This window comes from Scylla paramamosain, chromosome 28, assembly GCF_035594125.1.
Source record: "Scylla paramamosain isolate STU-SP2022 chromosome 28, ASM3559412v1, whole genome shotgun sequence".
Lineage (NCBI taxonomy): Eukaryota > Metazoa > Arthropoda > Malacostraca > Decapoda > Portunidae > Scylla > Scylla paramamosain.
Genome location: NC_087178.1, coordinates 7,350,445 through 7,375,000, shown reverse-complemented (window position 1 = coordinate 7,375,000; position 24,556 = coordinate 7,350,445). Strand labels below are relative to the sequence as shown.

Genomic DNA, 24,556 nt, shown 5'->3' with positions numbered 1-24,556 from the left:
TAGCAGTGGTGCCATCTGGTTGAAGTAGAGGAGGGAAAGAAGAAGAAGCAAAGTTATTGGAGATATTTTTGGCTAGATGCCAGAAATCACGAGGGGAGTTAGATCTTGAAAGGTTTTGACATTTTCTGTTAATGAAGGAGTTTTTGGCTAGTTGGAGAACAGACTTGGCATGGTTCCGGGCAGAAATATAAAGTGCATGAGATTCTGGTGAAGGAAGGCTTAAGTACCTTTTGTGGGCCACCTCTCTATCATGTATAGCACGAGAACAAGCTGTGTTAAACCAAGGTTTAGAAGGTTTAGGACGAGAAAAAGAGTGAGGAATGTACGCCTCCATGCCAGACACTATCACCTCTGTTATGCGCTCAGCACACAAAGACGGTTCTCTGACACGGAAGCAGTAGTCATTCCAAGGAAAATCAGCAAAATACCGCCTCAGGTCCCCCCAACTAGCAGAGGCAAAACGCCAGAGGCACCTTCGCTTAGGGGGATTCTGAGGAGGGATTGGAGTGATAGGACAAGATAAAGATATGAGATTGTGATCGGAGGAGCCCAACGGAGAAGAAAGGGTGACAGCATAAGCAGAAGGATTAGAGGTCAGGAAAAGGTCAAGAATGTTGGGCGTATCTCCAAGACGGTCAGGAATACGAGTAGGGTGTTGCACCAATTGCTCTAGGTCATGGAGGATAGCAAAGTTGTAGGCTAGTTCACCAGGATGGTCAGTGAAGGGAGAGGAAAGCCAAAGCTGGTGGTGAACATTGAAGTCTCCAAGAATGGAGATCTCTGCAAAAGGGAAGAGGGTCAGAATGTGCTCCACTTTGGAAGTTAAGTAGTCAAAGAATTTCTTATAGTCAGAGGAGTTAGGAGAGAGGTATACAGCACAGATAAATTTAGTACGAGAATGACTCTGTAGTCGTAGCCAGATGGTGGAAAACTCGGAAGATTCAAGAGCGTGGGCACGAGAGCAGGTTAAGTCATTGCGCACATAAACGCAGCATCCAGCTTTGGATCGAAAATGAGGATAGAGAAAGTAGGAGGGAACAGAAAAGGGGCTACTGTCAGTTGCCTCAGACACCTGAGTTTCAGTGAGGAAAAGAAGATGAGGTTTAGAAGAGGAGAGGTGGTGTTCTACAGATTGAAAATTAGATCTTAGACCGCGAATGTTGCAGAAGTTAATGAAGAAAAAGTTGAGGGGGGTGTCAAGACACTTAGGGTCGTCGACGGAAAGGCAGTCCGACCTGGGGACATTTATGGTCCCCTCCCCAGATGGGGACTCCGAGGCTGGTGTAGGAGTCGCCATGATTTTAAAATTTTTGGAGTGAAGGGTGTGTGTGTTATTAGGTGCTTGTAGTTTTGTGTGGAGGAAGAGAGTTGTCTTTAGAGGGCAGGCTGTGACTACCCCCTTGTGTTGTGAGACACAAAGGGAAAAACGTTCAGTGAGGTCACAGCTGGGTTTAATGATAAGTTCACAGCACCCCCTGAACAGTGCTTTAGACCTCACTGGGAGTAATTATCGTTTCGGCAGGTGTCTACTGCCTCCTCCATACAAAGTGGAGATAGGGTGGAGATAAAGAGGAGATACAATGGTGATATAGAGTGATGCTTTCAGATTTGGGAACTTACAGGAATATGGAGTGAAATTCAGTTTAGTTTGGTTAGTTTCGTTAAGTTAGGTTAGGTTAGGTTAGGGTAGACTTGGTTAGGTTAATTTGGTTAGGTTAGTTGGGTTAGGTTAGGTTAGTTCCGTTAGGTTAGATTAGTTTGGCTGGGTTGTGTTAGTTGGATTAGGTTAGATTAGTTTGGTTACGTTAGATTAGTTTGGCTGGGTTGGGTAAGTTTGGTTAGGTTAGATTAGTTGGGTTAGGTTGGGTAAGTTTGCTTGGGTTAGAATAGTTTGGTAGGTAAGGTCAGTTGGAAAGAGTGGAAATATAGACTAATGCTTTCAAAATGTGGGAAGTTCACGTGGGTAAAGAAAAGAAGGCGATGCTGTAGCGCCCTTAGTGACATGAGCTAGGTCAGCAAACTCCTTATCTAATTATTTACCTTCCCTTTGTCTCCCCTCCTTTTTTACTTGCTCTTGTTGTTTTACCTCCTCCTCCAGCATTTTCTCTCTCTATTTTCTTGTATTACCTTCTTTTCTTTTATTATTATTATTTCTTCTTCTTCTTCTTCTTCTTTTCTTCTTCCAACATCTCTCCTTGTTTTCTTGTATTGCATTTCTTCTTTTCCTCTTATTTCTTCTTCTCCTTCTTCGTCAATCCCCCCTCTCCTCCTCCGCCTCTTCCTCCTCCGGTTGTTTTCTTGTTTTTGTCTTTGCTTTTCATCCTTCCTCCGCCTCCGCCTCCTCCTCCTCCTGCAGCAGAACCAGAGCCTCGAAAACACCAAGAAAAAGAGAGGAAAAAAAACCCAGACCAAGAAAACAGTCCTCGTTGATATTTCCCCGTTGAAGACTGACAGCACCACCACCGCCGCCACTACCACCACCACCACCACCAGACGTCCCTAACTCATGCAGCAGCAGGCGAGGGATAAACGACCTTTGATTTTTGATTCGCTAAGAGGAAAGAGGAAGGAAAAGCAGTGAACGAAGAACGTAGTAAGAAAGAAAATAAAAAGATAAAACAGAAGCACAAGGCATTAAGATTAAAGGGAAAGCATACGCAATGGATGGGAAATTAGAGTAAAGGAAAGGAATAAGGGTAAGGAAGGATAAGAAAAGGGATAGTGCAAAAAAAAAAAAGAAAACAGCCACGAGAAATCAAGACAAGAGGAAAGAGGATACGATGAAAAGGAAAAAGAGTAAAGAAAAGGAAAAAGGATAAGAAAAGATGAGAAAAAACGAGGATAAGGTAAGATAGCGGTAAGACGAGTGACGGAGAGGGAACAGAAAACGGGAGGAGGGGGAAGAGAAAACGGGTGGAGCGGAAGAGGGTTACGAAAACGGAGTGTCTTCGATGGGAGACTTGTGTGCCATAGAGGGCGTTTAATTGGCCAGAAATGCCGCCTGAGAGAGAGAGAGAGAGAGAGAGAGAGAGAGAGAGAGAGAGAGAGAGAGAGAATAGATCCAACACAACTGGCACCCTCTCTTCCTCCTCTTCTTCCCCTTCCTCTTCCTCCTCCTTCTCGTATTTCTCCATCAACACTGCAAAAGAGTCAAAAAAAACTTTCCAAACTCATGAAAATACGATTTACCACCACGTGCAAGAGAGAGAGAGAGAGAGAGAGAGAGAGAGAGAGAGAGAGAGAGAGAGAGAGAGAGAGAGAGAGATCCACCTTATTGACAGAATGTTTTGATGTTATTTCCGAAGTACTTTCCATCAGAATCGCAATCGGACTGAGAGCTGCTAACCAATATCATTTTGAAGGAGAGAAGAGAGGAGAGGAGAGGAGAGGAGAGGAGAGGAGAGAGGAGAGGAGAAGAGACACGAACTCATCATTTGGTGGATCGCTTGATAGTTGAATAGGTCGGTCTGTGTAACTCCCAGTCCATAGTTAAATCCTTCCTTCCCTCCCTCCCTCCCTCCCTCCCGCCCCCGCTACGATGATTACTATAAAATGTTATGCATGTGACGTGTGCTTCAATTGGTGCCGTGCCTCGTATCGGGGAATAAATCAAACTCTCCTCTTGAAATCACTGCTCGCTTCCAGTCCAGTCCAGTTCACCTTTCCTGTCTCGTCTCTAGTACTACAGATGATGTTGCTGAAACCACTCCACCACCACCACCACCACCAGGAAGCCTTTACCTCCACTCTCATATTCAGAAACACTTTTACTCTCACCTCCAATACATTAAAAATTCAAAAGGCTCTAGTTAAAGTTACACGGGTTTTTAAATTTCTTTTTTTTACGGTTCTAGTGACATATTAACAAGATTTGTACATTAGTAATAGGTGAAACGGTCTTGAGAACGTGGCCAATCAACTCTGTGGCCTTTGGAAGTGGTCGTGGTGAGAGAACAAAGCGTTTTTGAGTAAAAGCTAATTTTCGTCATCGTAGTCCTCCTATTCCTCCTCTTTCTTCTCCTTTTCCTTATCTTCCTCTTCTTCATCGTCAAATTATTCCTCCTCCTCCTCAAATAGGTGGGTGGGGAGGAGCCTTCGCCATTATTCTCCTACACACACACCTCAATTTAGATCAGACAGTACATTTCATTGATCACATTTTCATTGATCACATGCTTATCAATCCAAAGATTCTTGTATTTTTATTTACGTTGCCTTTTCTTGCCTGACAACTTAAGACGCTCCGAAGTGATGAGCTAATGAGCAAGAGAAGCAGCATGAAGATGATAATGAAGATGAAAAAAGATTAGGATAACGAAGATAAGGATGCGAATGACGATAAGGATGAGGATGATGATGACAGAATGGAGAAGTTGAAGGATGAAGATGATGATGATGATAGACAAAAATGATAATGAAGAAGAGAACATGAAGATGATAATGAAGATGAGAAGATCAGAATAAAGAAAAGAAGGATGATAACGATAACGATGAGGATGACAAGGACGAGGGAGAGACACAAGAGACACGAATCCCGCCCTCCCTACTCCTCTTTTCAGCTGTCCTCGCTTCATCACCGCTGCAAAAAAAGACACTCAAGACACACATCTTTTCAACACCTGCCTGTCACCGCCCATCAATATTCCCAACCAGGTAAAAGTGGAACGCCGCTAAACTCTCGCCCGGGTTCAGTTGAAGCAAAATGTATCGCGAAAAAAAAAAAAAATAAATAAAGAAAAGTGGAGTTTGGAAGAAAAAAGAAATAATACCGTTAGTGTGGATAAGCGAAACACACACACACACACACACACACACACACACACACAAATACAGGTTTATAGATTTACTGACTACAGAATCATCAAAAACACTAAATGACAAGGGAAAATCATAAACACACACACACACACACACACACACACACACACACAGGGCACACACGAGCACAGGAGAGCGAGTGAGGCAGGACACGATACACTCAAGAGGAGAGAGACGGAGGGGAGCGCGAGAGGCACCAGAGAGAGAGAGAGAGAGAGGCAGAAAACAGGAGCCGCCAGTGTGTGTCTGACTGCCGTGGGGTCAACACCGCAGCCGTTCTTTCCTCCCTGCCTCCCTGCCTCGCGCCGGTTCACACTTCCCCGCGGTCACCTGGTGTTTGAACGCATTTCCTCCCCCTCTCAGTAAAGCCACACTCAATCCTAACTTTAGCAGACTCCGCTAATCATTGACAATCAGGTAAAATAGGAAGAAATACAGACGAAACACGACAGTAAGTCCAAAACCTTCGTGTCGTTACCAGAAACTTGCGAAAATTATCTGAAAAAAGTGTAATTTCGTATTTTTCTCCTAGATTTTCGAGACTTAAGAAATTCCTGTAAACGTGAGTCGGAGGGAACGCAAGAAGCTGTTTTCCTTCCTTCACTCTGCCTGAGGAAAGAAGCGAAGGAGCGAAGGAGTGAAGGAGCGAAGGTGTCCGGGTCACGTAGGGCCTCAGGGACGTTTTAGCGACCGCGTACTGCATCGCTAACACAGCCAGCGAGGTGTGGGGACGGGCGACGAAAAGGAAGAGGGACGAGAAGAACGATCCAACAGGAGGCGAAGTTTGCGGGAGGCGGAGGAGCGTGCGTGTCCGTGTGTCCCTGTGCGTGTGTGTGACTTGAAGCACAGCACATTACCACTTTTATCGCCGCGCATAAACAACGCGGCCCCGAGTAATGGTGCAGGTGGTTACAGGTGGTGCGGCGAGGTGGAACAGCCATCTAAACCACGGTCGATTTTTGCCACAGCACCAGTGACTTCTGCTGACTGCTGACTCCTCTACGGTGCTGACTAAGGGTGTTCCAGTGACTCTTCCTGCCCTTACCGGAGTGCTGACGTACCTCTCACGGGACACAAGATAAGGAAGATCACGCCCCACGATGCTGATGACACTCCACGCCGCTAACAACGGAATTAGTACTCACAGACAGACAAGGTGAATTCATAAGCCGTGCTAATGACCCTACCACAGTGCTGATCTTCCCCTGCACAGCATCACTAACAATACCAGATATACAATCCCATCCTGCCGCCACCACCACCACCACCACAGCCACCACCACAGCCCAGCCAAGGTCTCCACCTACCATTCACCACCAGCAAACGAGCAGCAGGGCGCCAGACGGCTCACCACGACCTTCACTGAGCCAAGCACCTCCCAGGAATAAATGATTTTCTAACTCTGCACAGTAAGTATTTTTTTCTCCTATCTCCATCTCTCTCCCCCTCTCCCTCTCTCTTCCTCGGTTATTACTTTATTGCCGCTTCATATTTCATTTCAAAAGTATATTTCATCACACGACGAGGAGGGAAAGAGAGAGAATGCAATTGGATATCATTCCCGGGAACAGAAACGCAGTCCACTCATTGAATCCACTGCAACACACCCATATATTCCACCTCCTCTACGTACGCTATTTCCTCCCTCCGCGATTGAGTTTCCCTTTAAATCATGATTCGCATATATTTGGGTTCTCCTTCCCCTTCGTCGCCTCTTTCAGGAATCACCACACAGGAAATTCTCTTTGGCCTCCAGGCTTCCTCAGATGATGCTCCTTCCCTGCCTGGCGTGGAATGCGAGGGCGTGGGAGCATGCGGGCGTGTAGGCTGTAGGCAGTGCATGTGAGGATGTGGAAGGGAGGTGGGTGTAAGTAAAAGAGGATCAGGATGAAAGTAAGAACGAAGGGATGGAGAACTGGAAAGGAGAAATGAGGATAGTTAAAGAGAGAGAGAAAGATTGGATGGACTGGCTGAGAAGGGTTGATGGATAAGGATATGGATTAGGAAGAGAACGAAAGTATAGATAAATGGGAGAGGAGAAAAGAGGATAAATGGAGAGAGATGAAGTGAATACATTATATAAGAATGATTAATGGATCAGCATAAAGATAAGGGAGAGAACGAAGGAATAGAGAAATGGGAAGGAAAAAAAGGGGATAGATAGAGAGATAGGAGGATTGTATGGAAAATATGAAAAATTTAGCATGAGAATAAAGAATGGACTGCAAAAGAGAGGAATGATGGGAGAGGTGTGAAGGGGTGGGATGGGCAGCTTAAATGGGAGTGGATTGTGGGAGTGGATCAGTGTGGGTTGGGTGTGGGCGTGGGAGGGTCCTGCCTAGTGTGTCCCTGTATTATTACACGCCATGCAGCCAGTGTCTCCCTGCTGTGTCTTCCTATCTGTCTGTTTGTGTGTCTGTCTGTGTCTGAATTTCTGTCTGTGTATCTATTTACCTCTCTGTTCTGCTGGGTATATATGTCCGCCTGCTCCGTGTGTGTGTGTGTGTGTGTGTGTGTGTGTGTGTGTGTGTGTGTGTGTGTGTGTGTGTGTGTGTGTGTGTGTGTGTGTACGTTGTTGCTCGTTCTTCCTTCTCATTTCTACATAAACATCTACTTCTTTGTTGTATTTGTGTCTCTCCGTTTATCTCCCCCTTTTATTACACCTCCACCACTGTCTCCTCCTCCCTTTGCATCAACGCTCTCGTTAAAGCATTGAGCATTCCGCCTCATTAATAATAAGAATGGCTTTCCACAAAATGCAAACACGCAGCGACCCGGAAGTTTCTCCGAAGCTGAATTATCCTGAATTATCCTGAATAACTTTACAGAAAACAAGGGAACGGTCACCTGGCGTCTATTTTTAATTTCATCCCGGCGCAAAGAAATTCGGATCTCGATCATTTGGGGAAGTTTGAGCGAAATGGCGAGTCTAATACGAAACATTTAGGGATTAAGCAAGAGCCAATAATAATTAGGTATTGCAGGAGCGAGGGAAAAAAAAGGGAAAACAGACACTCCATTTCAATCAGCGGTCAAGGGAGAAAAACTAACGTAGGGAAACTTTAAGTGAAGACGAAAGCAAAACAAAAGCCAGAAGGAAACGAGGAGGAGAGAGGAAGGATGTGGATGAAGGAGTGGTGAAGGATGGTTCTCTTTTCCTTCTCACTCCCTCCTTAGCTCCCTTCTCTACCCTGCCTGCCTCTCCCTATCCATCCCTGCTCTACCATGCCTTCCCCTGCCTCTCCCTACCTCCCCACTTCTTCTTTCCCCCCTCAGTCTCCAATCTCTCCTTGTCTCTCTATTTCTTTCCTTCGTCTCTCCTGTCTTCCACTGACCTCTTCTCTGTCACTGTATCTCTCTCTCTCTCTCTCTCTCTCTCTCTCTCTCTCTCTCTCTCTCTCTCTCTCTCTCTCTCTCTCTCTCTCTCTCTTATATCTACATTCTTCTATCTCCTTTTTTTCTTTTGTTTTCTCTGTCTATTTGTTTCGTCTCGCTCTCCTGTTTCTTATCCAATACTTGTTTCTTCCTCCTCTTCCCTCCTTTATCCTTTGTCTCTCTTCTTCCTGTCTACTTGCCTCTGTCTCCTCATCTTCTTATGTTTTCTTTGTCTATTTATCTTGTCTTGCTATTCTGTGCCTCATTTACTATTTATCCTCTTCCCCCTGTTCTCTCCTTTATCATCTGTGTCTCTCCCTTCCCCCCCTCCGCCCGTTCCTCTCTTCTCCTTCATGTTCAGGAGCGTGTCTCCAAAAAAGTGGCGAGGAAAAGATGGGATGAAAAAAACAATCGCATGCATAAAGAAAAAAAAAATACAACAATGCCCAGACGAAATTAAAAAAAGAGGAAAGTTACAAATGAAAATATTCTTCTTCTTCTTTTCTTCTTCTTCTTCTTCTTCGTTCTCGTCCACCTCTTTATGTTTCCCACAAGTCTTCCTCCTTTTCCACCTTTTCCTTTCTCCTCCATTCCTCTCCTTCCTTTATATCCAATTTTTCTTCGTTCTATTACTTCTTCCCTTCCTCCTCCTCCTCCTCCTCCTCCTCCTCCTCCTCCTCCTCCTCCTCCTCCTCCTCTACTAGCTCTTCCTCGTTACTTACTTTTTTCTCTTTCTTCCTTCCTTATGCATTTCTTGTTCTTCGTTTTATTTTCCATCCTCCTTTTGCTTCTGTTTCTGCTTCTGCTCCTGCTCCTCCTCCTCCTCCCCCTCCTCCTCCTCCTCCCCCTCCCCCTCCTGTCTTTCTTCAAACAACCATGAGAGAATCGAAAGGTTTGCTGTTGTTTGATTGTCCTGAGTTATATTTGGTAATCCTCCTCCTCCTTCTCCTCCTCCTCCTGTTTTTTTTTTCCTTCTTCTTTCTCTTTTCTTTTTTCTCCTTGTCCTCCTCCTCTTCTTCCTCTACCTCCTCCTCCTCCTCCTCTTTCTTTTCTTCTTGTTCACCTTGTTCTTCTTGTGTTTGTTCTTGTTCCGCTTCTTCTTCTTCTTCCTCCACCTACTTGTCCTCCTCCTCCTCCTCCTCCTCCTCCTCTCCTCCTGCTTCTTCTTCTGCTCCTTCTCTTGTTATTCTTGTTCTTGTTTTTCCTCCTTCCTCTTCCACCACCACCACCACCACCTCCTGCCGGCGGTCTTAACCTCTCAAAGGAAGGCTTCTCATTGTTCCTTACACCAGGTTCCTCCCTCCTCCCTGCGTTTCACTCAAGCTCCTGACGATATGCAGCCGAGCCCCTTCCAATTAAATGTGCGTATGTGTGCGTGTGTGTGTGTGCGTGTCCTTGTTACGATACCCACGCTACTACGGTTCCTGAAGCGTGTTAGTGAAAAGTGCTGTATTATGAAGCGTGTGGGATGATGTGGAAAGGGTTGTATTACTTGCTTTTGTTGTTGTTGTTGTTGTTGTTGTTGTTGTTGTTGTTGTATTCTACGTGGAGGTGAGCAATGTATTAGATTTTTATTTGGTAAGGGATGAGAGAGAGAGAGAGAGAGAGAGAGAGAGAGAGAGAGAGAGAGAGAGAGAGAGAGAGAGAGAGAGAGAGAGAGATTAAATGTAAAAGGGTTGAAACGTTACGGGTTGTTTTTTATATTCAACGTAAAACTGAAAATATATTAAGTTTTTAAGTCAACAGTCAAAGGATCAGAGAGAGAGAGAGAGAGAGAGAGAGAGAGAGAGAGAGAGAGAGAGAAACACATGTCGCCCGCCACACTGTAATTGCAGCACGGCTTGTATAATACAGGTACATCAGGTGGTTCAGACAGTCATGTATATGTTAACTGCAAGGGGTGGTGGTGCTGCGTGCTGTGGGGTGGCTGCTGGGGGCGCGCCTGTTAGCAGTGTGGGGACTGTTATGACGCGAGGAGCAGCGGGAAGATAATCACGTGGAAATCAAGAAAGAGACGGTGCCACGTTTTCTTTACCTCGCTCTGTTATTAATGCAACCGTTAAATGTGACGCAAGCAATGGGAAAAGGAGAGCCACGCCGAAATCAAGGATAAAAAACAGTGATGGAAGACAAAAGGAATCAAAATAACACCTCTTGCTCGTTTTCTAATATCAATAAAGGTCTAACATTTAAACATAACGCAAATAACAAAAAAAAAAAGTTACGATAAAATCAAGCAAGAAACAATGATAAAAGGTATAAAAAATAAATAAATAAATAAAAGACAGCACCGCCCTTTTGTCTCCTAATATCAATACGCACCTGAAGTTTCTGTTTCCAACTCTTAACTATGAAACTGATGAAGATGTATTAGTTATTCACCTTGCGACGTTATGAGCAAGGAAGAAAAGTAATAAGATCAGGAAGAAGACGAGTAAGAGAACAGAAGGGCTATCTTTTTTTTTTGTCTTGCTCTAATTTCTATCCTGGAATTCATCTTGTTTCACTGTTCCGATTCTTGAGTATGAAAATTGACGAAGGAATATAAAGTGTTACTCCTCGGACCGTTAGTAAGAGAGGAGGAAGCGGACGAATAGAAGAGAAGCGCCGCCATTTTGCCTCCATCTCTTATTAATACAGTCATGAAGTTTCTCTGTTCCTGACTCTTAAGGAAACTGATCATCGTATATCAATTATTCTCCTGCGACGTTCAAAAGAGAGGAGGGAGAGGAGGAATAAGCGAAGGAAGAGGAAGAGAGAGAGGGAATTCTGCGTGTTTCATGAAATCTGGTTGCGTTCACAGTCTGTTTCAGGAAGAAGGAAGGGAAGGACTACAGACGATGACAATATAGTGTTATAAAAGCAGTACTGTTATTGTTATTTTCCTTTCGTAACTTTGAAGTGTGCCTGACTCTTTCCTCTCCTTCTTCTCTTTCCACCTCTCCCTTATAAAAGCAGTTGTTATTATTTACTTTTCGTAACTTTGAAGCGTGCCTGACTCTCGTCTTTTTCTTCTCTTTCCTCCTCTCCCTCTGCCTCTCCCTCTGCCTCTCCCTCTGCTTCTCACTCCCCCATTCAGACCACGAGGCAGGCTGCAAGAACCACTTCTGGCTACAACCTGCTATTGGCGGTGAAAGTACTGTGGCTTTAACTTAGTGGTTCTCAATACTGCCTTACACAGCTTCTCTGCTTCCCCTCCCACATGTAAGTATCACCCTTTCTTTCCCTTGCCTATTCCCTTCCCCACATTGTCCTTCCCCGTTACTCTATCACCATTTCTTTCCCTTTCCTCTCTTCTCACATTATTCTTGTTATGTCAACCTTTCTTTCCTTCTCCATCCATTTGCACCTATCTCCTTTTCTTTCCCTTAGTCATTCCCTTCCCACACTGTTTTTCCTCGTTTCTCTATCATTCTTTCTTTCCCTTCCTTCCCTTCTCACATTTTCCTAGCTCTATCAACTCTTTTTGTATTCCTTTCCCATCACAATGTTTTTCCCCCATCTCTATCACCATTTCTTTCTTCTTTCCTTTACGTATTCCCTTCCCATCACACCGTCTTTCCTTTCTATTCCTTCTATTATTCTTTTTTCTCTTTCAATTACTACATTCCCCTCACACTACTCCTCTTCCTTCTCCCTTCTTTCTGTCCTCTTTTTTTTTTTTCTTTTACGTATTCCATTTCCCCTCACTCAACCTCTTTTCCTTCCCCTGCCTCTACCTGTCACCCTTTCTTTCCCTTACGTATTCTCTCCCCCCTCACCCGGCCCATCACCTCCTCTCCCTACCTTCGTATATCACCCTTTCTTTCCCCCATGCTCTCCCTTCACCCTCCTCTCTCACAACTCTACACTTTCCTTTCTCTCACCTTCTTTATCCATTAGTTTCACTCCAGCCTCTCCCTCTTTCTCACCAAATCCTCTTTCACCTCTAACTCTCCCTCTTTTGTTAGGCCTGCATCCAGTCTCCACTTGTTTCTCCCTTTTCCATTATTTGTTACTTTTTCTCGTTTTCCGACGCTCCATACAACGTCTCTTTCTTATTTCTTAAACCTTTGTACATCTCTGTCTTTCGTTCACGCCAGGGACCCTCTTAACTTAGCTTTTTTTCATTTATTTCTTATAATGTAACTCCTCTAACGCTCTCTAAGGCACGGTCTCTTCTTTTTTCTACTTTAATCCCTCGAAGTAATATTTTAACATTCTCAAACAAACCTTTCTCTCAACTCTCACCTGTATAGTTCTCTGGTATAGCACTTCAAGCCTTTATCACATCCATGTTTCTAACTACTACTACTACTGTTAACTATTAGCTCTGCGTCGCTTCTACTTTAATCCTTCGAAATATTTCCAAACACACCTTTTTTCCGATCTCTCACCTGTTTAGTCCTCTAGCACCACTTCATTCCTTCAACTCATCCTCGCCTTACTCAATACCACTTACACTATTGACTCTTAGCAGTTCTCATCCCTTCTGCTTTAATCTTTAGAAGTATTTCCAAACATGCCTTTCTCCAATTTCTCATCAGTTTAGTCATCTGGCACCTCATTCCTTCAACCCATCCTTGGCTTACTCTAACTGACTGACACCAACCAGTTCTTCGTCATCCCCTTCTGCTTTAATCCTTAGTAGTAACATTTTCAAACACACTTTCCCCTGTCACTCACCTGTCAAGACTGCTATCAAAGCATTTCAAGCCTTTAGGTCATTTTATCCCATCCACGTATTACTATAACATCAGTGACACATCAGAGCTCTCCTTCCTATAACCTAACCTAACGTGTAATGTAACCTAACCTAACCTAGCCTGACCTGACCTAACCTAACCCAACCAAACCTAATCTAGCCTAGCCTAACCTAACTTGACCTGATCTAACCTAACCTAACCTGACTTCATCTAACTAACCTAACCTAGCCTAGCCTGACCTGACCTAACCTGACTTCACCTAACCTAACCTAACCTAACGTAACCTAACCAAACCTAACCTAGCCTAACCTAACCTAACGTAACGTAACGTAACGTAACCTAACCTAACGTGACCTGACCTGCTCTGACTTAACCTAACCTGACTTCACCTAACCTAACGTAACCCAACCTAACCTGACCTAACCTAACCTAACCTACTCTAACATCACTATCACATCGCAGCCCTCCGTCTCCTTACCCACCTTACCTGGCCTTACCTGCCTCTAACAAGACGCCACGCTCAGGTGCACAAGTAATTACACACCTGACGAAACTACCCAACGAAATAACCCTGGACTTCCGCATAATTTGCCCGCTAAGGTAGTAAACATTCTGGTGAGTAAAAAAAATAAATAAATAAATAACAAAGGGCCATTACTAACTCGATCTGAATGCCTGTGATTCATTCTAGCGAGTGTTTTTATCTGGGAGTGAGTTATGTTGGATTTTAATTACTTTTTGTGTGACCGACTACCACTGGATAAAAGAGGAACTGCTATGGAGTCCCGGTGGAGGTATGCGTCTTTTTACACTGAATACAGATGAGTGGAAAATAGAGAGAGAGAGGGAAAGGGAGAGGGAGAGAGAGAGGGAGAGGTAGTATTGAAACACTGATACATCCCGATGGCCTTAAGGTAAATATATGTATGGAGAGAGAGAGAGAGAGAGAGAGAGAGAGAGAGAGAGAGAGAGAGAGAGAGAGAGAGAGAGAGAGAGAGAGAGAGAGAGAGAGAGAGAGAGAGAGAGAGAGAGAGAGAGAGAGAGAGAGTTAAAGTTATGTGTTTTTATATATTCTACGTAAAGCTAAAATATATATTAAGTTTTTAAAGCCAACACTGAAAGGATCAGAGAGAGAGAGAGAGAGAGAGAGAGAGAGAGAGAGAGAGAGAGAGAGAGAGAGAGAGAGAGAGAGAGAGCGTATACATGGACATGACAAGATGGTCGTTAACTAAATGAATTAATATAATAAAGCTCTCCGTGGCGTCATTTTTTCCCGGCAAGTCCCGTCGCGCAGCCTGGACATAATTGCCTATCTGTAAATGACACAACTTTCACTCATTCCCCACAAAACTGATCGCTCCCCGTGAAGTCGCTGCCGCCGTCCATTTAATTAAATACTTCTGACCAACTAATATATTTTTTTCCGCTCATTTTTCTTTCCCAGGGCAAGATGACTGGACCATCAGAAACCTCCATTTATTTCCTTCCCGTCGATTCATCTTTCCCTCCCCCAAAAGTCTCCCTCTCGTTAGTGAAGGACAAAAAAAAATGGGGGGGAAAAAGAGGAAAACATCAATGATCAGGCCAGTAAGTCTTAATTCACGCCTATTTTCCTGTTTTTGACTGGAAACTTTCACTTTTCCTTACGTCCGCTCTTATGAAAATCTGCCAAACAAGAATAGAAAAAAAAATAGCAACAATAATTAAGCCAATAAGTCTTTATCTAATTTTCCTCAAATTTTCGGCTCAAATTTTCCTTCTCCATTATGAAAATATACCAAACATTTCAATTTTTTTCTACACTGGAATGAAACACGTATTCTTTTTCCTGTCTGATGTATATTCTTCCTCCCCCACTTTTTTTTTTTTTTTTATCATGAAAGTTTCCAAAGAGACGTCCTTCGATTTGTATGAGGGGAAAAAAGGGAACACAAGCCCCAAAAAATTGTAAAAAAAATGGAGGGTTATGAGCCCCATTAGTGGTGGAGGAGGTGATCTGGAATTGTCCCTCCTTCCTTCCACTCCTTCTCTCCTTTCCTCCACTCCTTCCCTTTATCCCTCCATTCCTTACCTCTTACCCTGCACTTCTTCATCCTCTCCCCTCCTTCCCTCGAATCCTTCTGTCCTTCCTCCTCCTCCCTCCTACCCTGCACTCCTTCCGTCCTTCCATTTACTCCCTTTTATCTTCCCATTCTATCTCCTCTTTATCTCTTCCTATCTATCTACTCCTTTCTACCCTGCATTCCTTCTCTCCTTCCATCCACTTCCCCCTTTCCTTCCAGTCTCCCCTTCCCTCCAGTCCTGCCCTGCTTTCATCCCCCTTTCCCTCCACCACTCCACTCCTTCCCTCCAATCCTGCCTCTCCTTCCCTCCACTCCTCCTCCTCCTCCCCTTTAGGTGGCGAGAGACGCTGGGAAAAAGAAGGTCGTTGAGGATAAAGAAGAACCGGATATAGTCAAGAAGGGAAGAAAGGAGGAGGAGGAGGAGGAGGAGGAGGAGGAGGAGGAGGAGGAGGAGGAGGAGGAGGAGGAGGAGGAGGAGGAGGAGGAGGAGGAGGAGAGAGAGAGAGAGAGAGAGAGAGAGAGAGAGAGAGAGAGAGAGAGAGAGAGAGAGAGAGAGAGAGAGAGAGAGAGAGAGAGAGAGAGAGAGAGAGAGAGAGAGAGAGAGAGAGAGAGAGAAGGATAGGGGAGTGACCATAAAGAAGGAAAAAAGGAAAGAAAATATGAATGAGGATAGACAGGGAGAGAGGCAAGGGAAAGATGAAGAGAGAGAGAGAGAGAGAGAGAGAGAGAGAGAGAGAGAGAGAGAGAGAGAGAGAGAGAGAGAGAGAGAGAGAGAGAGAAATGACGAGAGGATGTGTTCTCCGGACGCCCTGGAGACAAACTGAGGATCTGCTTCCTCTTTCATGGCAAAATGGAATGGAGCTATACACAGATACACAGACAAACATACGCACACACATACAAACACACACAGACAGGCACAGCTATACACTCACCGTCCCCCTCTCCGCTCCCCAAGAACCTATCCCTAATTCTATCTTGTTCTGCGGGTGTTGCAATGCTCAGGGGTGTTGGGATGCTCAAGGGTGTTGTGATGCTGTGAGGTGTTGCAATGTTCCGTGGTGTTGCAATGATGATAGGTGTTACAATATTCCGGGGTGTTGTAATGATCCGGATGTTGCAATGCTCAGGGACGTTGCAATGTTCAGTGTTGTAATGATCCAGGGGTGTTGCAATGATCCAGGGGTGTTGCAATGAACCAGGATGTTGCAATGATCCAGGGTGTTGCAATGCTCAGGGGTGTTGCAATGATCCAGGGTGTTGCAATGCTCAGGGGTGTTGCAATGATCCAGGGTGTTGCAATGATCCAGGGTGTTGTAATGATCCAGGGTGTTGCAATGATCCAGGGTGTTGCAATGCTCAGGGGTGTTGCAATGATCCAGGGTGTTGCAATGATCCAGGGTGTTGTAATGCTCAGGGGTGTTGCAATGATCCAGGGTGTTGCAATGATCCAGGGTGTTGTAATGCTCAGGGGTGTTGCAATGATCCAGGGTGTTGCAATGCTCAGGGGTGTTGCAATGATCCAGGGTGTTGCAATGCTCAGGGGTGTTGCAATGCTCAGGGGTGTTGCAATGATCCAGGGTGTTGCAATGATCCAGGGTGTTGCAATGATCCAGGGTGTTGCAATGCTCAGGGGTGTTGCAATGCTCAGGGGTGTTGCAATGATCCAGGGTGTTGCAATGATCCAGGGTGTTGCAATGATCCAAGGTGTTGCAATGCCCTGGGATTTTGCAATGCACTGAAATGTTGCAATGCTTCGGTGTGTAGCAAGGGTCCACGGTGTTGCAATGCTTCGGGCGATGATAACGTGGTACAGAGAGCGTCCCTTCCTCCTCGGAGCATCCTGGCGCCGCGTCCCTCATGCCGTTCACTTTAAGAGGGTCGCGAGACAGACACACGCCAAGACGGAGCGTTGGTCTGGTAAAACTGCAAGGAATGTATGTTTTCACAGCCTGCTCTAACGTTGCTCTGCTGCTGAGGGACGCGCCGCCTGGGTGATGTGTTTCCAGGGATGCTCCGCCATGGGTGTGAGGTGCAGTGTGTGAATTTCTCTTCGTTGGTATTGGTATGAGTAGTAGTAGTAGTAGTAGTAGTAGTAGTAGTAGTAGTAAAACCAGCAGTATTAACAATAGGATATTCAGGAGCATTCCCTCCACCTATCCTGTACAGTACTATGAAAACCAGCAAATATTTTCACCAGATATAAACATAAACCCTGAATTCGTATCCATATCGCCTCCAGAATCATGCCAATCACTCTTCAATCTCAGATCTATTTTCTAGACTCTCATGAAAATCTACAGGGCACTCTTGGACCAGCACTCTCGCCACTCAGAATCTTCTACACATCCACACAAGCGTACTCCAACACAAGCATACAGACAGACCCTGCACAGTGACCCATACTGAATTGCCGGCGTCTGAGAGGCTGGGGAGGACGCCTTAAGCACGGGGAATAAATACAGGAGCAAACGAAGCAAAACAATAAGTAGACGAGGGAGGAAGAAAACGTAGAGCGGAGAGGCGGCGGCAACAAGCTGAGGCGCGAGGAAGGAGGCGTGATAACGGGATAAAAGAGGACGAGAGGAAAGAAAATGGAAGTGCTGGAATAAGAAATGCAAGGGGGACTAGTACTTAGCAGCGAATGAAGAGGACACGAGTGAGGGAAGTCTGGGAGAGGAAGAAGCGTCAAGGGAAGGAATAGAAGAGGAAGTGAAGACGCTCAGAATAAGGCGACGCAAGGGAGAAAAGGAAGGGGAAAGGGAGTAGTAGGAGAGAAAAAGAGAAAGAAGGAACACACCACGATAAAAACCTTTTCAGCAGCGTGCCTTTATGGTCATTCTGAGCAACACAACAGAAAGACTTTCCGCCAACACTGCCGGGCCAACACCCCTTCAACACACACACACACATACACACACACACACACACACACACACACACACACACACACACACGGATAGTAAAACCTTGTGTGCCAAAAGAAACATAAATAAGATGCGACCTACAAGGAATTCTGCCTCACCACCACCACCGCCACCACCACCACCACCACCACCAAAGCCATCACTCACACCAGCACTGCGTCCACTTAAAATTGCATGCGTGCGTGTATGTTTGCAGTGCGTAAAAAAGAATTTCCCCACGAAGAAAAAAAAATAAAATTGCGCAACAAACTCTGCAAGCTAAAGGACTTGAGTAAAATAGGAGCAGAAAAAACACACACACGACACATGACACACACACACACACACACACACACACACACACACACACACACACACACACACACACTGGACATGAGAAGGGAAGCGAAAGTTGTGAAATAAAAAGAACATCACTTCCTATGTATCGTTTCTCGTTGCATTAAGTTAGGCCATTCTGAAGACTAAAGCAAATCCGTCTTCTTTCAAACAACAATGGTTTCAGGCTGGACCGAGAAAAGGAAGAGGGAGAGAAGGAGGAAGAGGGAGAGGAAAGAAGAAGGCGGAAGAATTCGAAGGAGAGAAAACAGGAGAACGAAAGGAGAAGACATGGAAGAGGAGGAGAATCTAATATGCTGAAGAAAAAGAGAAGGACGAAGAGGAGAAGGAAGAAGAGGAGATAGGAAGGAGACGGAACAATTCGAAGGAGAAAAAGGAGAACGGAGGGAAAAGAAGACACAGAAGAGAAAGAGAATCTACCACGAAGACAGTACATTTAGAAAGCCGAGGAAAAGAAAGCAGAGGAGGAGCAGGAGGAGGAGGAGCAGGCGAAGTAAGAGGAGAGGCGGAGACTGGCGGTTAAGACACAACGTTTAGGGAGATGAAGAGGAGGATGAGTCGGAGGTTTAAGAGGTTCAGGGAAACGTTTATCGGGGCGGTGAGATTTCTGGACAGTCTGGAAGAGGAAGAAGAGGAGTAGAAGGAGGGGGAGAACAAGAAGATACGAAGCTAGTTTGTAAGTCCTACTGGGTATCGAAACACGAGAATGAACACTAAGATCGGGAATACGAGGGAGAGAACGCCCAATAAACAGAGACGGGTAGATTGATAGAAGGAGGAACGGGAAGACATAAGGGAAGCTCACTACTAACTTAAGAACTCAAGGAACGAAGAGAGACCGAGAGAGAGAGACCCACCCAGAGATAGATGGAGCTGCGTAAACAACCGGGAGAAGTGGATGGGAGTGGAGGCGATACGGGGAGGAAAGGAAGAGGATACAATTAGAGGTTATGGAGTCCCTTGGAGTATTAGAGGAAGGGACGGACAGGAGGAGAGGAGATGGGGAGACTGACAGACGGGGAGGTAAGAAGGTTATGAGGTAGTCAGAGAAAAAGAAGGAAGGAAAGAAGGAAGGAAGAATGGATAGTGGGTGGGTGGGGGAAGGAAGGAAGGAAGGAAGGAAGGAAGGAAGGAAGGAAGGAAGCAATAGAACAATACATTAAACTCAAAAACACCAAATAATTGAGAGACAGAATTAAAAAAAGGGAGAAATAGAGAAATTAACACTAGATCATTAACTGAGAAAGACAGTGACAGACAGACACAGACAGATTCACACTCCATGCACTTCTGTCTCTGTCTCTCTGTCTCTCTCTGTCCCGCTGTCCCTCTCTGTGGCTGCGGAATACACGCTTAATTGCTAACAACTGGGAACAAGGGGATTGGGGTGCAGGGAGGCAGTTCAGAGCCAATTCTCTGTAAAAAAAAAAAAAAAAAAAAAAAAAAAAAGCCATTCCCTCGGGAGTGAAAATAACCTCGCGTGAACCTGTGAACCTGTGAGTCTGAACCTTCCCCAATGTGGCTTTGCATCAAGAAGAGTGTGATGACCAGCGGCACGGGCGGCATACGATGGTGAGGGGAGCGAGAGACTGAGTGAGAGATAAAGTAAAAAAAATAGGGAAAATAAAAAAAATAACTATGGTTTTCGCAGTGTAAAGATAATAAAAAAAAAAAAAAAAACTGACGGCCAACAGTGATAACCGAGGCCTGTAGCATAAACGAACCGCACGTAGAAATAGAGTGAGAGAGTGAAAGAGTGAGAGGGATAGGAAAAATATAGAGATTTACCACACGCACTATGGATGGAAATCTGGCTACTGCCAAAACCTTTGCAAGCCACCACCACCACCACCACCACCACCACCACCGAACAAACACTCAAAAGAGAAACCGTGACCAAAAAAAAAAAGTATTAGGGGGAGGTTACTGTAGACGAGTTTGTGGAAAGTGAAGCCATTGTGTCTAAAAAAAAAAAAATAGGAAGATAAAAAAAAAAACTATATACGGTAAATGGCTAATGACTCCATCGCCGGTAACAAGTCATTTGGAAGCGGAATTCGAAAGTTGGGAGTTCCGTGAGTGAGATCGACGTGAAATATTTACATGCAGTGGATGACTGCCACGCTCCTCCCCCCCCCCTGCGATCCCCAAATCGCCAATAAAAAAAAAAAAAAAGGTAAAAAAAAAAAAAAAAAAAGGTAAAAACGAAAGTATGGAATGTGTCCGCTAATGGGATATATAGGTTTACGTGTGTGTGTTTGTTTACATGTTTGGCTGTCTGTGTATGGATGTGTAACCCTCACCACCTTTCCTTTACCAGTCCGTCCTTCATCACCTTCATTTCCGCGATAAATCTTCTTAGTGGTAATTTTTATCCATCACCCTTAAAAGATCACCCCATTGGCATTCACTTCTACCTTCACCACATTCCTTGCACCTTCCCTTCCTTTCACCCTTTTCACCTTTTCCTTTCACCTTCACCACCTTTTACCTGTCCCCTTTATATTCCCAAGACTCGCATTACATTCACATTACCTCAAGCATTACGTTACACCGACTTTAATCTCATTTTTACACGTTCCTTTCGCCATGCCAAGCTCCCTTTCAGTCACTGTACATATCTTTCCTCATCCCTTATTCACGTCCACCCTTCCACCTTCACCATTCATCCACTCACCCACTGATCCCTTCGTTATCTGCCGGCCACATCCATCCTCATCCCTCGTCCGCAGCCCAGTGTTTATTCTATCCTGTCCCTTACATTCTACACGTGCAGTTTCCCTCACTTTCACTCTCTTGTTATTTAAAATCGCTGTCTATCATTATTTCTCACATGCTTAGCTTCTTTGGGGGAGCTAAGAGAACTAAAATGACTAAGCTTTCTTCTTTTTCTTCTTCTTTCTCCTCCTCCTCCTCCTCCTTCTCCTCCACTGCATCACTGCCAACCTCGATGACTAGTCAGGCGAGTAACCTTGGAAGATAACAAACATGAACCATTTCTCGTCCCCTGACCCTTGAGAGAGAGAGAGAGAGAGAGAGAGAGAGAGAGAGAGAGAGAGAGAGAGAGAGAGAGAGAGAGAGAGAGAGAGAGAGAGAGAGAGAGAGAGAGAGAGAGAGAGAGAGAGAGAGAGAGACAGACAGACAGACAGACAGAGACAGACAGACAGACAGAGACAGACAGACAGACAAGGACAGAAGCAGAGAGAGAGAGAGAGAGAGAGAGAGAGAGAGAGAGAGAGAGAGAGAGAGAGAGAGAGAGAGAGAGAGAGAGAGAGAGAGAGAGAGAGAGAGAGAGAGAGAGAGACGAGTTAAGTGCCCAATGACTAATTTTTGCTCATTAAACCTACTACTCTCATTCCAGCATCACTACATTAGCAGTAAGTAGGTAATCACCATAGCTATCCCCAGTCACCACCACCACCACCACCACCACCACCACTACCACCACCACCATCACCACATTCATGCAAAACAAACACAAACTATCGCAGCAAAGCAACACTTACTCCCTCCGTGACAAGGTGTTTAACAAGCGAATTAATTACCTAGTGAATTTTGAAATGCCGTGGACTCTCATTACGGCTGTTTTCAAATGCAAAGGAAATCATTAGTCGGGTGTAATGGATATTTTCCTTCACTGGTGGCTTGCTGTCTCGCTAAACTCACTCGAATAAAAAAAGAATAAATGAATAAAATAAATAAAATAGGTAAATTAATAAATAAATAAACAAATAAATAAAAAAAAAACACTTGAAAACATCACAGTAACATCCACTATAACTTGTCAGTTCACTACATTAGAATCATTAAAAAGAAACCTCTTGAAAAACTCCACAGTAAAATCTAGTCTTTGCTGAACTACCACTGCAATAATGAAAACGTCCTAAGAAAAAAAAAAAAAAGGTGATTTAATCTACTTAAGACAACCTTCGTTAAACTAGCGTTATAATTGCTCAAACATCCTAAAAAAATCTCCTATAACGTCTACTACAGTCTCACAATGCTTATACCTTGATAAATTATTTCTGTAGCTATGAAAATACAATTGAAAACATGCAAGAACATCCACTAGAGCATGTTAATACAGAATTCCTGTAAAATTATGAATTAAATTAAGAAAACATCTTTGAAGACATCAACAGCTTCCATCAGAGCAGGTTAATGTGAAAACCTAGGAAAAGTATCACTAGAATTATGAAAACACATTTGAAAATCCAACAACTTCCAATGCGGTCTCTTAAGGCAGAAAACCTTATCAAACCATTAGTAACACAATGAAAACCCTTGAAATTCTTAATATCTTCCATTAAAATCTCTTACTACAGAAAACCCTTTTGAACTATTATTAAAAACATGAAAGCACACCTTAAAACTTACAAATACCTTCCACTAAAGACTCGTAATCCAGAAACCTTGCTAAACACTCGCTAAAACAATGAAAACACCCTTGAAAATCTGAATAACTTCCACTAGAATCTCTTATAGCAGAAAACCCTTTTTAAACAATTACTAAAAATAGGAAAGTACCCCTTAAAACTCACAAATACCTTCCACTATGTCTCGTAATCTACAGACTTTTCTAAACACTCACTAAAACAACGAAAACATCCTTGAAAACCCATAATAACCTCCACCAGACCCTTGAGTCAAGACAAAGTACCAACAATACAATCCACAGGAAACGCACATGAAAAAAAAAAAAACAACGAACAATTTTCATGTACTCAATTTTCTGTCATGGTACAAAAACGGAGCGCAATAACTCCTCATTTTCCAGCCACTCATTAGTTTATGTGTCTGTTTGTTGGTGAGATTATGACGGCAAATGTTCCAGCTTACCCGTCCTACTCTAGCTAACCTGCCTCCTGCCCTGCCTGCCTGCCTGGGTGTCTGCCTCCTGCTTCTCTGCCTCCCTCCCCTCCCTCCCTCCCCACTATACCCAACACAGCGACATCCGGAGCTCGTATGGCTTAAAGCGAGCCCACCTGGCGATACCTGAACGAGTTTCCTGCCACCTGCGCATATTAATGACCTTAAATACATGCAAATCAAGCGTTAAATGTTTATTCTGCCTTTCGTGACTAAAAAAAGGTAATACTTATCTTCTCAGCATTAAAAAAAGGAATAATACTTCTCTAGAAATAAAAAAGAGACTATGTTGGTATTTTGCCTCTCGTTCTGGATACCGAATTATTGCTATTCACAATTTAACTGCACATATTATGGTACTACAATTTTCTTTTTTCTTTTCTCGAGGATGTAAAACTATAGCAATAATTTTAGTCTTCCGGTAATTTTTCCTGTCCATTATTACAGGAGAGAGAGAGAGAGAGAGAGAGAGAGAGAGAGAGAGAGAGAGAGAGAGAGAGAGAGAGAGAGAGAGAGAGAGAGAGAGAGAGAGAGAGAGAGAGAGAGAGAGAGATTCCAGTATTTTATGTATTTTTGTTTATCATGAATAAAAACCTTCATTACGTCCAGGTGTAAAAAAAATAATATGTGTGTGTGTGTGTGTGTGTGTGTGTGTGTGTGTGTGTGTGTGTGTGTGTGTGTGTGTGTGTGTGTGTGTGTGTGTGTGTGTGTGTGTGTGTGTAATAAAGGATGACTGTAATTGTTCCATGTTAAATTACATAAATAAATCAATCTATCACACACACACACACACACACACACACACACACACACACACACACACACACACACACACACACACACCTGGCTATATATCCCACTTATTTTGAAATCTACGAAAGTACACCTTTGATTAATGAGACTCAGGTGGCACTGTAAGTCACCTGCCTCAGTTAGGGCAAGAATGAAGAACAGAACAGAAAAAAGACAGAAGAATCAAGGTCAACGGTGTATTGTTTTCCAAAGAGACACGAAAAGGAAAGAGAAAAAGGATTACGGAATTCATTTTTAATTACGACACTCAATTATAATATGCTAATCAGGCAAATCATTATAATACAGCTCCCAGAAAACGTACGTACAAACACACACACACACACACACACACACACACACACACACACACACACACACACACACACAGGGGTAGGAAACACATCACAATTCTTAATACATTGTGGAAGAGGCGAGGCGAGGCGAGGCGAGGCGAGCTAGGCGATAGGAGGTGGGAGAAGGTAAGAGTTTAATGTATATCTGAATATCCATTAGTTCCGAGTGCATGTATGAAGTATACCTCGTTTATATATGTATGATGGACTCTGGGTACATAATGTGAGTATTTCTGATGTACAGCCGGAAGATAATGTATGTCCGCTGAGATTAATGTTCACTTGTGTATTATTTATGGCACAATGAGACCTCCTGAGAGAGAGAGAGAGAGAGA

At 44.1% G+C, this 24,556-nt stretch overlaps 2 protein-coding genes across 3 annotated transcripts in view; one reads left to right on the top strand and one right to left on the bottom strand.

The window, feature by feature from the left end:
• The window catches only part of LOC135114833 (uncharacterized), a 154,460-nt gene that overhangs the window by 24,456 nt on the left and 105,448 nt on the right, over nucleotides 1-24,556 (bottom strand). The window lies entirely within an intron of this gene.
• The window catches only part of LOC135114834 (uncharacterized), a 116,442-nt gene continuing 96,927 nt past the window's right edge, over nucleotides 5,042-24,556 (top strand). The window contains exon 1 of the mRNA XM_064030959.1: nucleotides 5,042-6,227. The gene's annotated coding sequence lies outside the window, so the exon portion shown is untranslated. The remainder of the gene's footprint in view (nucleotides 6,228-24,556) is intronic.